The sequence below is a fragment of the Schistocerca piceifrons genome, chromosome X (assembly GCF_021461385.2).
Source record: "Schistocerca piceifrons isolate TAMUIC-IGC-003096 chromosome X, iqSchPice1.1, whole genome shotgun sequence".
NCBI lineage: Eukaryota > Metazoa > Arthropoda > Insecta > Orthoptera > Acrididae > Schistocerca > Schistocerca piceifrons.
This window is the reverse complement of record NC_060149.1, coordinates 928,836,867-928,855,093: the sequence shown is the minus strand read 5'-3', so window position 1 is coordinate 928,855,093 and position 18,227 is coordinate 928,836,867.

Below are 18,227 nucleotides of genomic sequence, written 5' to 3'. Positions count from 1 at the left end.
ACACTGTGAGTTCGGCGCGATCGTGAAGGAGAATAGTGGTTGTTTATTTTGATTTTTACAATGGCTTTTACTGGCGGGAGCGTTTGTAGCGCAATAAATTGCACCAACAACAGAAAGAAGACACCAAAGCTGTCTTTTTTTAGGTTTCCTAAGGATCCTGAGAGGTATAACCATCATGTTACTAAACTGTATCGTCAGGATTCACTTGCAAACTATATGTGTATAAATGATGAATGTTTCGTTTTAGGAGCAGAAAATGGCTTGTTAATAGCAGGCGAGAAGACCTCATGAAGAAAGACCCAGTGTACCTGTATAGTAATATTAGGTTTTGTTCGCTACATTTCGAACAAAACCAGTTCATGAACGCAGACAACAACAAACTCGTGTGGAATGCAGTACCCACCCTGTTTGACATTCCAAATAAGCCACCTCAGCTGACGATGAAGAGGAAACTGCCACAAAGATTCGACAGTCAATCTAAAGCAGTAAAACAGTCCTATGACACAGAAGCAGCTGGTTCAGCTCACCATGTATCAGTGCCAGATTCGTGTGAATCGTCAACACAGACCTGCTTTGACGATGAAGTGGTTAGATTAAGTGCAGCTGTTCGTGTCTTGCAAAAGCGTGTGAAGTGTCAGAATGTGCAAATCGCTAGACTTCGAGCGAAACTATTACGGGACAAGGAAAGTGCCTACAGACAGCGACAGAAATTGTATCAGAAGGAGCAAGTGAACAAGGAGACTCGTTTACAGGCTGAAATATTGGAATCAAGACGTAGTTTCTAACAACAAGAAAGCAAATAAGAAACTGAAGAAGTTGGCTCATTTGGGCTGCTGATTTCTTTGGTATGTATTTCGTTCACTTCTGTTGTTAGTCACTTAATTTCCCTTGCTCCTTTCGTGTGATGACATTATTTTGTCAGCACCTTCTTCACTGACAGATTGTTTGAAAATTATACAAATATTTGGTTTTTCGTGAAATGTAGTGTAATCAGCTCATTATAGTGTTTTCAGCATATTCTTCCCACTATTTGGCAGTTGCTTGTCCCACTTAGAATAATAAAAAGATGAAGGTCGTACTTGTGGCAACAGGCGAAAATGACAAACAAACGCAGTAGGCCTACAGAACGATAAACGAGCTGTCGATCGTTTTTGCAAGTAGAGGTACATGTCTGTGCTTCTGACATGTGAATCTGTGTGTTTATATTCTTTTGATATGAACGTGGTAAGCTGCAATTCTGTCCAATGTCACAAGTGTTTCTTCACGAATGTGTTGTAGCTTGCCACTCTATTCATGATTTTTGTCCGTGCTGGCGCTTATTTTAGAATCATTTTTAGAAACATATATGCCTTCTGATACCACACAAACCCTTGGAGGCAAGAAAATAACTCAAATAATGCGGAAATTACGTAGGAAATGGATGTAAACAAACATTATGCTTACGACGCGTCTGACGTTCACCTTACCTACCGCTTGGAGCGCTAGTGTCGCTCCATCTGTCAAACGGCAACAACTTTTACAGCAGTGAGTGTCGCGACTGTTATATTAGACTGTGGTTGAACTTAGTTCTACTTTGTTGCGCCATTTTGCCTTCTCCACAATCGAATAACGTCATTCGATTGCTACCTAGCGGCTGGATTCAAACCTTTCTAGTGCGTATTCCTTCGCAGATAGTGCTTTTGTTTGTGCGTTTGCTAATAATATGTCGAAAAACTGGTCAACAGCGACAATTATGAGATTCTTGGAGGTGTATCAAGAACGAGAATCCCTTTGGAACCACAAAAGCGAATCATACAAAGACAGAAATTTGACAGATGCTGCATTAATTGAAATAGTAAAATATATAAAAATTACATCATGGGTAAACAATTATTAGAACTATGATTGAAGGACAGCTCGTTCGTACTTTCATGTATGATTAGCTCATTCCATAAATAATGAAAGCTAGGGATCAGTAGTTCATAAAGAGATCTGAAATACTGAGAGTATATTTAGACACTGTTAATTACTGCATATTTCCAACACTGCAGTTGAAGCTCTGGCTAGTGAATCTGTGAAATACCTAAAGCAATGTTTCTGTGGGCTGGTTGTAAAAAGATTTCAGCTACACATGATATGTAAGACAAAATACTGAAATAGTATACACTGCTACTTAACGAGTGCAGGAAATTTCAATTCGGTGAAAAATCAATTTACTTTCACTGTTGAGAACAGCAAAAGGGGCTATGTTTTATCACTTACCTTCAAATGAGACTTAAAGGCATCGTAAATAGCATCCAGCATTTCGCACAAGAATGCTGAAATAGTATTTTTCGGGACACAGTAGGTGTACTGGAGAGATGACATGGAATCACCACTTGCCAAATATCGAAGAGCTACTTGAAGTTTCACACGAGTAGTGATTGCAACTCTCATTTGAATAGAGCTTGATACACAGCTCAACAAGTACTCGACATTCGTCTTCGACATCCGAAAATGGTTTACGAATGAATTTTCATCTTCGAATGTTAATTCTTTTATGAGCGTATTTGTTGCTCCCATATAATTTCTGCGCGATATCCACTTACGGATCCATTTGCGTTTCCGTTTCTTTGTTGTTAACTCTTCGCTCAGTTCTAATGCCACAATTTGCGCTACAACATTAACGCAGGCCCGAATCATTTCAGCTGAGACAGGTAACGCCATTTTGCAAACTGCGCAATTACGAAGAATTTGTGGCGTCCTGTGTGAACAGTAGCTCACAGCGCCACTCCAGAATGACTTGACTTGTGGCGATACTTTCGTTGCGTGTGTGAACCCAGCTTTACTTTTTGTTTTTTGACAAGAGAGATTCCTATTAAAGCCATGCATATTTATTCCACCTTTCAAAGGAAATAGTTTGTAAACTTTGGTTGAAGTATTAGGTAAATGTAATTCAGTTATTTTAAGAGCACTGAAAAATATATTTAATTGATCGTAGATTTATTGTTACATCTACAATAACATTATTCCAAATCGTCACCATCAGCACTTTCAATAAATATAACTTACACTCTAATATCATCTGCAACGTGTAAACAATTGAAATCAAACTACTTTGATCGATATAAGGAATATTTAACACTTCTAGATTTCTCGCTTCCTTCAGTATTTCGTTTTTCACGTCTATACTGAGATATGAGAGACATCACATTTTTATCCACGTCAGAATTACTGGTGCCAAGCGACACACAGATTGTCTGTAGAGAGTCGTGCTTCAATTTAGTATTTTTGTAATTGGCACTTCGTTCATTCCAGAAGCACTTCTCTGCTTTATAGAATGTGATAGGTTCATACATTTTGTTTCTTGTATCTCCATTTTCGAAAAGGAACGCAGAATGAAACCCAAGACAACACTCAATACTACACGAAGTTGGACAGAACAGAAACAAACATTAGTGCTATGTAGCAGCCTTGAGTGATAGCAGACCAGAAAATGTGTCCCATTGTATAATATATGTGTGGTGCATGTTCTGTTGGGCATGTACAACAGAAAAGACATCACTGTTTTTGACACAGCGGCCAGAAATATCAATATTTGGAGGAAGATTCAGACATCAGCCGCAATAGGGCATTGAAATAATTCAGTGTCGAAAAGTAGAAAATTTAGGCTGAACTGTATTGCCTAGTGTATGCGAGTGGTTGCTTTAACCACATCAGATACCCCAGAATACTTTCTATTGTACCCAAATCTTCAAACTATAACACACTTCGAAGTAGAGTCCCTGTCCATTTGCCTCGTTTTGATCACAGTGTTTCCTGTATTCGTGCAAGAGGTATGGATCCTGTTATGCATCTGCACTGAGAATATCATAGCAGTCAAACTTACAGATACACTATTGTATGAGATGTTTCCTCTGTTGGGTATGTAGAGGGGTCAAAATAACGCAATACATATATTTCGCTTTTGCCCAATATCACTCATATGAGGTAAAACACACTCCAAAAGGTAATTCAACATATTAGGATAACAGGAAATATCTTCGAAACCACGATATATAAGGAACTGTGTTTCATATAAAACTTGAAATGTAATTAACATTCTTGGAAACTGTACAATGATCTTCTATAATAAATGGAAATTTTGGAAAATAGCCCACCACCACTAACTAATTTTGAAAATTGAAACTTAAAAAAGAAAATGGAATTTTTGAAAAATGAAAACTCAAAATAGGAGTTTCCTGTTACAAAAGGACTATGCCAAGGGCGTTCTATAGCACCGACGCTATTTAAAATCTATGTGGAAGAATAACTTGAAGACTAGAGGAATAGATTTGGAGACATGGGAATCCCTGTGGAGGATGAAATATTGTACACACTTCTCTTTCCTAATGACCAGGTCATCACAGCAGGAGACCGGGATGACGCTCAGTACATGATTCGGAAGTTAGAAGAGAGGCATGAAAGATGGAGCCTTGCAATAAGCATAAGAAAAACCGAATATCTTAAAGTTGGCGTCAGTACCATAGAGGATCTGGAGATGTAAGTATTTTAAGTATCTGAGAGTTATGATGTCATCAAATGGAAAAAGTGAAATGGACAAATAATAAAATAGGGCAGAGCAGGAGGGCCACATGACAACAGCACTCAGTACCTCAGAATAACAAAATAACAAAAGTACAAAACAGGTGATATATCGTTCAGTAGGTGAAACATCGGTATGTATGGAGCAGAAACGTGGATATAAACAAGTTTCAGAGAAATAAGTTGCTTGCTCAAGAGATGGACTTTCAGAGACAAAGTTGTGGCGTCTCCAAGCTGGATCTTGTACAAAATACCAATGTGAGAGGGTCAATGGGTGTAAACAAATCAGTAATAGACACCATAGAGATCGAAAGTCTAAACTGTCATGGACATTTAGAAAGGATGGAAGGTAGCTAATGGCCAGCAGAAAGAAGGAGGCAAGGATGACCTAGGAGGAGCTGGCGGCGAGAGGTCAACGACATGATAGCTGCCTATGGTCTACAAGAAGCAGACTAGCAGGATCAAAGTAGAAAATGGGAAGCAAGAAGCAGTGCCAGCGATAGAATACTCACAAAATGATCATGATGGAAGCTCTTATTACAACTTAAATTATAGAAGCTTTCAGGCTGAAACACCCTGCTAAACCTGCAGGACACGACAGGTAGTTTAAACTGTGGAAAGGGGCCAAAATAAGGGGTTGTCAGCTACACTCGAACATATAACTTTATTATTTGATCAAACATTACAAGAGCCCAAAAAAATTTTTTTTAACACACAGCTTTAAACCTTGGGAATTAATTACTGGCTGAAAGCCACTTTAATTTTAAAATGGCTGAAGGCCAATAACTTAAAACGCAAGCATAATCAGAAATTTAAAAGGCAAGCCTTATCTGAGATTTTCAGAGCAAATAATTTGAATTCAAAATCGGCTGGAAACACTTAAGGCTAAACAACATTAAATTTAAGAAAGGCCTTACGTAAAACAGTTCTTAATTAGGCAAAACCCAACCAAAACAGGAATTTAAAAGGCAAAGTCTTATCTTAAAACAGTTCTTTAGTTAGGCTGAAGGCCCAAAGAATCAGACACTTCAAGAGCAAACAAGTTAAATTCAAATCAGCTGAACGCTTAACACTTAAAACTTCATAGCATTGTTTTTTTAATACCAAAGGCCTTACATGGAACAGTTCTTCAATGTAGTCTGAAATCCTTAAGAGCAAAACAACTCAAACTCAAAATCGGCTGAAGACCCAACACTTAAAATTCAACAATATTAAAATTTTTAAAATGCCAAAGACCTTATGTGAAACAGTTCTTTGAACTAGGCTGAAGACCTTAAGAGCAAAACAACTCAAACTCAAAATCGGCTGAAGACTCAACACTTAAAATTCAACAACATTAAAACCTTTAAAATGCCAAAGGTTTTATTGTAAAACAGTTCTTTAAATTAGACTGAAGGCCCAAGGAATCTTAAGGGCAAAACAACCTTCATTAAAAAAAATGGCTAGAAGCCATACAAGTACAAACAACAAGAACAAATTTATAAAAAAAGGGAGTACACCCAAGGGCACTCAGATGCTCGAGGGTTAGCCTGAAACCGAAACTCTAATGCTCGCTTAGGTGAGACAGGCAGCTGGGCCAACCATTCACGATCCGACGACAGCCCAACCGACCAATAGTCAACGGACCCACCGACAAGAAAACTTCCACTTCACTCGACCAGGGCACAATAGGGAGTTCAACGGAACAATGTATAAGATATTGGCGCCCACAACCAATAATACATGGAGCTGTCAAACTACACACCTTGCTGGACAGCAACAACACGATGAGGAAACAACACTGCCTGAAATTTACGTCAACGACCAGGACAGGTAACCGGAATGTTAATGGCCACAAGGCAGAAGATTCCGCTGCTGCACTTCAATTCAAATAACCAAATACAGTGAAACTCCACTGGAGGGTGGCTAGAATTTTCCAACCTGAAAACTACATTGTTGCTAGCTGGAATATCCCAACAGCTGACAATGAACTCTAAACGACACAATGTGAGCAGTCTTGACTTGCTGGTAGATTAAATCAAAACTCAACTTTCGTGTCCAGGGTCGGTGAGCCACGGACCTTGTAGCAATGGGAACAGCCAAACACACTCCGACACCATGTAGAGACTGCCAGCGGCCCCAGCCAATTACGTCCCCTGGAGAATTCCTCCCTGCTCCAAGCCAACTGACCGACTGCCCGGGCACAGAAACGGTGAAGGACTATATATATGTCGACCGATGAGATGATCAACCGAACGACCAACCGACGGTCGTCCCACTCCTATCTCGCTCCAACGGACAGTGCATGCATGTCGCCAGTGGTCGGCGAGCACTGGCGTCGGCGCCTCACCGGCGCTCCATCCCCGACTTCACTGCTGCTGCGTCCCAACTGCACTACTGGTCCATCTCAAACTGACTAGTCAGACACACGACGACCCGGAAATACTACCGGTCGTTCCAGAGACGGTACAACAGTGCAGTTATCGATAGGGGCTGCTGCTGCCACTCACAGGCAAAAGGCAGGAAGTTAGTGACGCCAGTAAATGGAATAAGAAAACGAGGCGGCAGTACAGTAATAGAAGATGACAAACAATAAATGGCATGAACATGAGCCGTGTATGACTCACACGCCACATACATCTATGTGTAATGAAGCTGCATTATAAAAGGTAATTTTTGGAAAATAAGCTATACGCAATGTGCTGTCAGAGTACTTTCAACATACCTACATAAAATATCTAAATGTTCATTATCATTCTAACAATTTCTTTTATTTATCTCTGTTTTATGTTTTAAATTGGTATTTTACACTTTGAATTAAGTTTTTTTGTTTTTTTTTTTAGTTTACAGTTTCACATATGTGTGTTTTGTTAATTTAGATTAATAAGCAAATCATTGTTATGACATAAAATCATTATAATGAAGGTTATCTGTGAAGAAATGTTTAAAATATTACATTTCTTAGACTGCACATGTAAATAGGGGTACGAAGTGTAGACAACCTCCTAGATGGTGTACCCCGGGCAACGCTGTAACATGGCACAGCTGCGAAAAGTCTACACATCAACGGCGGCCGGACGCGACAATGCCTCCCGGCCCACACAGAGGCAAATAGAGCAGAGTCTTAGCATGAAGAAGCTGAATGTATGTCAGTTCAACATAGAAGGCTACACGAGGACCAAGGGAGAAATCCTCGAAAAAATCTTAACGAGAGAACGAGTAAGTGTCGTACTCCTACAAGAGACCCACCTCACAGATGAAACCATCAATCGACTCAAAATACCAGGATTTACAGCTGTGAGCTACACTGGACACGACAAACACGGCATAGCCACCCTAGTGAAGAACGAACTCTTAAGGAATTTGGACACCAAAGTGGTACCAGCAGAGCATGCGATAGGCATAAAACTGGGAGAGATGACACTGTATAATGTCTACAAACCATCACAGAAATGGCCCACAGGTATCCTACCCGAGGCTAACCACCCAGCAGTTTACGCTGGTGATTTTAACTCTCAGCACACCAGATGGGGATACCTGAGATCCACAGCTGAAGGGACTGGACTAAGTGACCTGGCAGACAACCGGGACCTACACCTCCTTTTCGACCCCAAGGACACAGCGACCTTCAAATCAAAGGCGTGGGGCACAACGTCAACACCTGACCTGACCTTCGTCACACGTGGAGCAACAGGTACACCCGTGCGAGCTATAAGAAGGGTCCTCGAGGCGTTCCCCCGAAGCCAGCACAGTCCAGTAATAGTGGAGATCGGACTATCAATCCCAGTCATAAAAAGCCCCCCCAATCCCCCGGTGGAACCTGAGGAAAGCTGACTGGAATAAATACCGATCCTATGTTGAGAAAACGATAAATCGGATACCTCCAAAACCTGAGAACTACAAAAGATTCGTAAACTTAGTACAAAAAGCGGCCCTAAATGCAATTCCACGAGGATCGAGAAAGGAATACACCCCCTGCTGGACGAAAGAGTGTGAAACACTACTGGAGGAATATGAGAAGACTGGGGATGAGGAGACTGCAGACCAACTGATCAACGCCATGAATGAGGAACGTAGGAGTAGATGGAAGGAGGCGATGGAGGATCTAGATTTTACCCACTCCAGCAGGAAGAGCTGGGGCCTGCTGAGGAAATTAGGCAGTGCCACAGCGCCTAACAGGCCGACTCTTGGAACCAGCGCATCTGAGATTGCAGCTGTCCTGAAACAGACCTCCAAAATCCAGCTAAAAACAGCCGAAAAGAGAGAAATTTCCCAAGAGCTAAGCAGTTTATTGCTTAATAACCCAACCAACATGGGCATTGTAAAAGAAGTGGAGACAGAAGAGATATCCCAGGCCTTGAAGCTAATGAAGACAGGAAAAGCAGCTGGACCTGACAACATCCTACCAGAATTCTTAAAGGAATTGGGAACTTTAGGAAGAAGGTGGCTGGCCAAACTTTGTACAGAAAGAATAAGCATGGGGGTTGTGCCTAAGGAATGGAAAGAAGCAAAAGTCATCGCAGTGCTGAAACCCGGAAAGACTGGAGATAATCCTAGGAATTACAGACCAATATCCCTGCTATGTACCTCCTATAAATTATTCGAGAGAATATTGCTGACTAGATTAACTCCATACATCGAAGCCAACCTCCCAATTTACCAAGCGGGTTTCCGAGCAGGTAGAAACTGCTGCGATCAAGTGCTGTCCCTCACAACCTATACTGAGAAAGGCTTCCAGAACAAGATGAAAGCTGGCCTGGTCCTCATTGATCTCACATCAGCTTACGACACAGTATGGATTGAAGGGTTACTGCTTAAGCTAACTAGAATCATAAATTGCAAGCAGACTTACAAACTACTCAAGAACATAGTAACGAACAGGAAAATCAAGGTCTCACTCCATGGCACGAACAGTAAGAGCATGGTTCTGAATAATGGTCTGCCACAGGGTTCGGCACTAGCACCCGCTCTCTTCAATCTATATATAGCTGACTTGCCAGAAACTAAATCACGCAAATTTGCATATGCAGATGACCTGGCCATCGCATATCAGAGTAAAAACTACAACGATCTCGACGAAACACTGAATGCAGACCTTGAAGTCCTGAACACCTATTACTCCAAGTGGCACCTACTTCCCAACCCCAACAAAACAACCAGCACTATAATGCACCTCAACAACAGAGAGACACACAGAAAATTACAGATCTTTTCGAATGGCCAAAGCATAAGACATGAGGATAAGCCTAAATATTTGGGAGTGAAACTAGACCGGACCCTAACATACAGCTCACACCTCGAAGACACAAAGCAAAAACTAAAATCCCGCAATGCTATCCTTTCAAAACTGGCTGAAACAGCATGGGGATGTGGAGCGAGCACTTTGAGAACTTCAGCACTAGCCCTTGTCTACAGTGTAGCTGAATACTGTTCACCAGTCTGGAGGAGAAGTGCACACGTATCTGAAGTGGACGTCCAGGTGAGGGACACAATGCGAATAATCTCGGGAACACTCAGGGCCACCCCCTGTGCATGGCTTCCTGTACTAGCGAACATAGAGCCTCCAGAAATCAGGCGATCACAGCTAGCCCTAAAAACCTACAGGAAAATTATAGACAACCCGGACCTCCCTATCCACCAAGATCTGACACCGACAAACAGGCTTAAATCCAGATCACCCTTCTGGAAAATCTATGAAGAACTACAAGCCTTTGAGCCGAGAACGGCCTGGAACGAAGTATGGTCGGCAAGTGAATTTAAGAACAAAAATTTAGTACACAATCCGAACAAGAAGATTGATGGCTTCAACCTACCAAGAAGAGTGTGGACAGCTCTAAACCGGGTCAGAATGAGTGTTGGGAGATGTAAACACCTGATGAACAAGTTGGGCCTGGCAGACAGCACTGTATGTGAGTGCAGTGAAATACAGACAATGGACCATCTACTCGTGTGCAAAGTGTATGGATATGGTGGTGAACTCATGGTCATACATAGACTCAGTGACTCAGCCATAGAGTGGCTCAAAAACATATCTAATATAGTGTAGAATTATATTGTTTTCTTTTTTAGTATATAGTGATAAGAATATTGTAAATTATGCCTATGTGATGCCGAATGAGTAAATAAATAAAACATGTAAATAAATGAAATGCCTTTGCATAATATGTACAGCAGACAACACAATGTAAAACAAATTCAAACAAGTGCTCAAATTGTTGTGGGCAGCCTTAATATCCTGAATTGTATGAGGCATATTTCAGTACATTGGATAACCTTTGCAAAGAGAACTGAACTAGTGACTGTAGCTTAATCATATTGTTTCGCTCATGGAGATTCGATATCGTAATCATTCAGAAGAACTGGATCTGAAAATCTAGTCATAAAGTTCTGCCAACATCAACAGCCATATATGTCCAATGGCTGTACCTGTCTTGTCAAGTTTTTTGGGATCACCAGATGAACAAGTTCCTTGTCATCAGGTAAGACGCTGAAAACGAATTTTTCTCACTTTTCTTATTTTTAAAATAAAGTAATGAAGAGTTTGCACCAGAATTCAAGAAAAATGTTTTTGTGATGGTATCAAAACCTGGCAAACTATCATGTGACAATGTTAAAAGATATTCAACATAAGTTTCCTTTCCCAGTGCAGTAGACAAATCTCAATTATTGTTAGATTCTTGGGGCAGTCATTGTGAAACAATCGTTTTGAGTATCATACCTGAGGACAAGGAACTCGTTCATCTGCTGATCCCAAAAGGCTCAATGGAACAGGTGCAGATGCTGGATATATCCGGCATTTGATGTTGGAAGAACTTTGTGAGAACATTTATAGATCTAGTTCTGCTGAATGATTATGTCAATCTCCGCTCGAGAAACAATATAATCAAGCTGCAGTCACCAGTACATAATCAGTTGTCTCTGCCAGGGTTTCCAATGTACTGAAATATTTCTAGTGCAATTCAGGATATTAAGATCCCCGAGAAGAATTTGAGAATCTTTATGGAAATGGTTTTATAATGTGTTATCCTCCGTATGTATTATACCAAGAAATTTCGATCATTTCATGAGAATGGTATAAGAAAATGTTATGTTTTAAGCATTTCCTTATAGATAATCATTATTACAATGAATTTGTATCATAGTAATCAGTTAGTTACTATTTTCAATTAACAAAGTACACATATATAAAACAGTAAACTAAAAGAACTGAATTTAGAATGTAAAATAATAATTTAAAACATAAAACAAAAATTAGTAAAACAAATAATTAGAATAATAATGAATGGTGAGATATTTTAATTAGGTATGTTGAAAATACCCTGACAGCACATTGTGTACACCTCACTTTCTATAAATGGTACTTTAGGAACTAGTTTTATTACAAATGGATGGATGTGGCATGAACGCTTCTTTAGTTTATGATGCAACAAACGTTCTCATTTTTCAAAATTATTTAATGTGGTGGAGCATTTTCCAAAGTTTCAAATTACTGCAAAAGTTGATTATACAATTTTCAAAGTTATTAATTACATTTCGACTTTTATATAAGACTTTTTTATGCATCACAGTTCGCAAGATATTCTATCTATACCTTGTATGCCAGTTTACCTTTCAGGGTGTGTTTCATCCCTTAAAAGTGACACTGGTCCAAAGCAAAAAAAGATATATTGCATTACTTCGACCTCTCCACATGCCTGCCACGTTTCATCAAGAGCGTTCATTTAACCCGGGATTGTTCCTTTGTCAGTGGCAAGAAACAACATCATTACAGACTCATTCCATAGCAAGTTGGAATACAGCTGATTATAAATTTTGTCAAAAACAGCTAACATGGAGCCATGAAGATTTTGCTTACATGGGGATCCACAGCCTCTAATTGGTTAATAAAAGAATACATTGTCCATTGTAGACTGTATTGTGCTTTGTTAAAATCATGCTATTAGGTAATTTCAGCCATAAGCCATTATCAAGCACATTTGCGATGTCATGCATTACATATCATGTTCATCACATTCTCTTATGTCATATACATAAAACCAGAAGTCATATTCCATTGTCGCATACTTAAAGTCCTGCAGCCCGACAAGTTTTTGCTGTCAGGCTGTAGAACTAAGCCTATGTTTCAGTAGAGTACGACTTCTGGTTTTATGTATGTGATATAAGAGAATGTGATGAGCACGATATGTAATAGATGATATGCCAAATGTATTTGGTAATGACTCATGGCCAAAATTAGCTAATACAACTATTTTAGTAAAGCACAATACAGCCTACAATGGACAATGTATTCTTTTGTTATTTAACATGGAGTCCTCCATTAAATGCAAAAAAGTATTCAGAATGGATGTGCACAAAAATAAAGTGAAATACAAGCAGTATATATTATGGATTTAAATCGAGCAGTTTGCAGACGGATTTGTAAGCAGGAAAAAATCTATGTGGCTCCTCAGAATAACAAGCGACGAAACCAGTTTTCATTTAACATAAAACAAAAATAAATACTGAATCATTTGCTCCATCCACCATTATGGATGCTAGCACTCATCAAGCAGAGTACAAGCAACATGTTTACAATCCAATCCAAGGAGTGCTAAATAAACAAGAAGTCATAATCCGGAAGAAAATGGGATGCAACCAGATTCTGTTTACTACCAAATGAAAATAAATATGGAAGACTTTTAAATCATCAATTAAGAAAAGGATACGATGTAGGATTGACAAATTTTCTGTGCTTAAGTGGCCTGGCAGTGAATCACAGTCATGTTACTAGAAGTCCCTTTAGTGTGTCCACACAATGTCTCTTTAGTTCAACTTCGCTCATAAGCTTACATTTCCAATAGCGAATTTATACACGTCTATATGCCAATAGGCAAATAGAGGGAGGCTTGCGGGCCTCAGCGATACAGGTGGCCGTACCGTAGGTGCAACCACAACGGAGGGGTATCTGTTGAGAGGCCAGACAAACGTGTGATTCCTGTAGAGGGGCAGCAGCCTTTTCAGTAATTGCAGGGGCAACAGTCTGGAAGATTGACTGATCTGGCCTTGTAACATTAACCAAAACGGCCTTGCTGTGCTGGTACTGTGAACGGCTGAAAGCAAGGGGAAACTACAGCCGTAATTTTTCCTGAGGGCATGCAGCTTTACTGTATGATTAAATGATGATGGCGTCCTCTTGGGTAAAATATTCTGGAGGTAAAATACTCGCCCATTTGGATCTCCTGGAGGGGACTACTCAAAAGGACGTCGTTATCAGGAGAAACAAAACTGGCGTTCTACAGATTGGAGCATGGAATGTCAGATCCCTTAATCGGGCAGGTAGGTTAGAAAATTTAAAAAGGGAAATGGATAGGTTAAAGTTAGATGTAGTGGGAATTAGTGAAGTTCAGTGGCAGGAGGAACAAGACTTTTGGTCAGGTGAATACAGGGTTATAAATACAAAATCAAATAGGGGTAATGCAGGAGTGGGTTTAATAATGAACAAAAAAATAGAATTGCGGGTAAGCTACTACAAACAGCATAGTGAACATATTATTGTAGCCAAGATAGACACAAAGCTCTCACCTACTACAGTAGTACAAGTTTATATGCCAACTAGCTCCGCAGATGATGCAGAAACTGATGAAATGTATGATGAGATAAAAGAAATTATTCAGGTAGTGAAGGGAGACGAAAATGTAATAGTAATGGGTGACTGGAATTCGTCAGTAGGAAAAGGGAGAGAAGGAAACATAGTAGGTGAATATGGATTGGGAAGAAGAAATGGAAGAGGAAGCCGTCTGGTAGAATTTTGCACAGAGCATAACTTAATCATAGCTAACACTTGGTTTAAGAATCATAAAAGGAGGTTGTATACATGGAAGAATCCTGGAGATACTAAAAGGTATCAGATAGATTATATAATGGTAAGACAGAGATTTAGGAATCAGGTCTTAAATTGTAAGACATTTCCAGGGGCAGATGTGGACTCTGACCACAATCTGTTGGTTATGAACTGTAGATTAAAACTGAAGAAACTACAAAAAGGTCCTAATTTAAGGAGATGGGACCTGGATAAACTGATTAAACCAGAGGTTGTAGAGAGTTTCAGGGAGAGCATTAGGGAACAATTGACAGGAATGGGGGAAAGAAATACAGTAGAAGAAGAATGGGTAGCTCTGAGGGATGGAGTAGTGAAGGCAACAGAGGATCAAGTAGGTAAAAAGACGAGGGCTAGTAGAAATCCTTGGGTAACAGAAGAAATATTGAATTTAATTGATGAAAGGAGAAAATATAAAAATGCAGTAAATGAAGCAGGTAAAAAGGAATACAAACGTCTCAAAAATGAGATCGACGGGAAGTGCAAAATGGCTAAGCAGGGATGGCTAGAGGACAAATGTAAGGATGTAGAGGCTTATCTCACTAGGGGTAAGATAGATACCGCCTACAGGAAAATTAAAGAGACCTTTGGAGAGAAGAGAACCACTTGTATGCATATCAAAAGCTCAGATGGAAACACAGTTCTAAGAAAAGAAGGGAAGGCAGAAAGGTGGAAGGAGTATATAGAGGGTTTATACAAGGGCGATGTACTTGAGGACAATATTATGGAAATGGAAGAGGATGTAGATGAAGACGAAATGGGAGATAAGGTACTGCGTGAAGAGTTTGACAGAGCACTGAAAGACCTGAGTCGAAACAAGGCCCTGGGAGTAGACAACATTCCATTAGAACTACTGACAGCCTTGGGAGAGCCAGTCATGACAAAACTCTACCATCTGGCGAGCAATATGTATGAGACAGGCGAAATACTCTCAGACTTCAAGAAGAATATAATAATTCCAATCCCAAAGAAAGCAGATGTTGACAGATGTGAAAATTACCGAACTATCAGTTTAATAAGTCACAGCTGCAAAATACTAACGCGGATTCTTTACAGACAAATGGAAACACTGGTAGAAGCCAACCTCGGGGAAGATCAGTTTGGATTCCGTAGAAATGTTGGAACACGTGAGGCAATACTAACCTTACGACTTATCTTAGAAGAAAGATTAAGAGAAGGCAAACCTACGTTTCTAGCATTTGTAGACTTAGAGAAAGCTTTTGACAATGTTAACTGGAATACTCTCTTTCAAACTCTGAAGGTGGCAGGGGTAAAATACAGGGAGCGAAAGGCTATTTACAATTTGTACAGAAACCAGATGGCAGTTATAAGAGTCGAGGGGCATGAAAGGGAAGCAGTGGTTGGGAAGGGAGTGAGACAGGGTTGTAGCCTCTCCCCGATGTTATTCAATCTGTATATTGAGAAAGCAGTAAAGGAAACAAAAGAAAAATTCGGAGTAGGTATTGAAATTCATGGATAAGAAATAAAAACTTTGAGGTTTGCCGATGACATTGTAATTCTGTCAGAGACAGCAAAGGACTTGGAAGAGCAGTTGAACAGAATGGACAGTGTCTTGAAAGGAGGATATAAGATAACATCAACAAAAGCAAAAGGAGGATAATGGAATGTAGTCAAATTAAATCGGGTGATGCTGAGGGAATTAGATTAGGAAATGACACACTTAAAGTAGTAAAGGAGTTTTGCTATTTGGGGAGTAACATAACTGATGATGGTCGAAGTAGAGAGGATATAAAATGTAGACTGGCAATAGCAAGGAAATCATTTCTGAAGAAGAGAAATTCGTTAACATCGAGTATAGATTTAAGTGTCAGGAAGTCGTTTCTGAAAGTATTTGTATGGAGTGTAGCCATGTATGGAAGTGAAACATGGATGATAAATAGTTTGGACAAGAAGAGAATAGAAGCTTTCGAAATGTGGTGCTACAGAAGAATGCTGAAGATTAGATGGGTAGATCACATAACTAATGAGGAGGTATTAAACAGAATTGGGGAGAAGAGGAGTTTGTGGCACAACTTGACAAAAAGAAGGGACCGGTTGGTAGGACATGTTTTGAGGCATCACGGGATCACAAATTTAGCATTGGAGGGCAGCGTGGAGGGTAAAAATCGTAGAGGGAGACCAAGAGATGAATACACTAAGCAGATTCAGAAGGATGTAGGTTGCAGTAAGTACTGGGAGATGAAGAAGCTTGCACAGGATAGAGTAGCATGGAGAGCTGCATCAAACCAGTCTCAGGGCTGAAGACCACAACAACAACATTTGTGCAAGCATAGTTTCCCTGAATATGGAGGCCATGCATAATAGTGGATTGCTTCGTGGGTCTGAACAAAAGAAAAGATGGGGTATGTGTAGCTCCTCAACAAACTCCTAGAAACTGAAACGAAGGTCATTGATGATGCGAAAAAAAGAAAATTTGAAAATGCAAACTCCATTCTAGTCGATACTATGGTCTGTGACATTCCCGAATTTGTCAAATCTGAAGCATTAAACTAGTAGTCATTATAATCTTTTATGATTAAATTTGTATAAACTATTTTTATGGAATAAAATACAAATTACCTAATGGAGACCAATTAACATTCACGGAATGATTAAGAAACTTCGTTAAGTATATCTCACTTTCAGAAGAAAATCACTGAAATACCTTTTTTTGAAATATTAAATAAATAGTGTAAACTGGTACATAAGTTACTGGTTATCAACTAATAACATGTTATTGCCAGCCCTTTCACTACAATTTCCCAAGAAAAAAATCTAAAATATCGCTATGACCTCCTGAAATGTACAAACAAAACGCCGCCATCACTTTGCATCTCTCATACCTCTGTTATCTAGATAATTTCTTACCCACAGTCACCTTCTCATTATAGTAAAAACTGCACAGACTACTGAGCAGAGAAAGTTATCTGTAGCAGACACCTTGGACAATGAGACAATGTCTATGAGAACATGTACACATACATGTGCTCATTTTAGTAATTTTTGTGCAAGCGCTTTTATTCCTGAGCGTGTGCGATTGCATACAAGGAAAGAGCGGTTGTGTGGAGTTTCACCTCCTTGGTACAGAACAAACTGTCAGCTAAGTTGTCTGAGCAGTTCCCTACTTCTGAATCGATAGAAATTGGATGGCTTTGGCCAGTAGTAATTTTTTTTGGTGGCTGCCAAGGTTACTTACCTGAAAACGCTGTGTGAGGTAGCCATTGTTGTGTGGAGTGTTAAGGCCGAATTACATTTGACAGAATGGAACTGAGCCATGGTGCGCCTTTTCTGGCACACCAGCTCTCTGGCACGACTATCGATTACCCGGCTGTACTATGATCTTTGGCCCTGTTGTGATCTGGCGGCGGGTATTTGCGGTCGGCGAGTTGGTCTTCGGACTCACTACGAGGCGCTAGGACGTGCTTGAGGGGATGAAGGAGCAATACACGTGGGCTTGGCCAGCAGCGCCGCTGAAGGTCTACCATACAGGACGATCGCGAGTTTTGTGGTGCACCTGCCTGATGTCAACTCCAGGCGCTGTTCGCGCATTGCTTTGGTGCCTGTTTTCTCGGACAGACTCATTTCTCGAGACCATCTCGAACAACGCTCTCCATCGAAGGTGTAAGTGGTTTTGGTGCCTTCGTTTTGTGGAACTATTTGCGTTGTAGCGACTGTCACCTGTTGGTTGCAGCGCCACGTTCCGTTTGGGGCACAGAAGCTGTGCCGTGTTGTCTAATGGGAAGGGACTCCCAGTTGGGCCCCAGTGCTTAGGTGTTGTTTTGGATGGCTGGTCTGCTGCTTCTGGCATTTTAAGTTAAGTCACCTTTTGCCCAGGGCTGCCTGGCGTCAC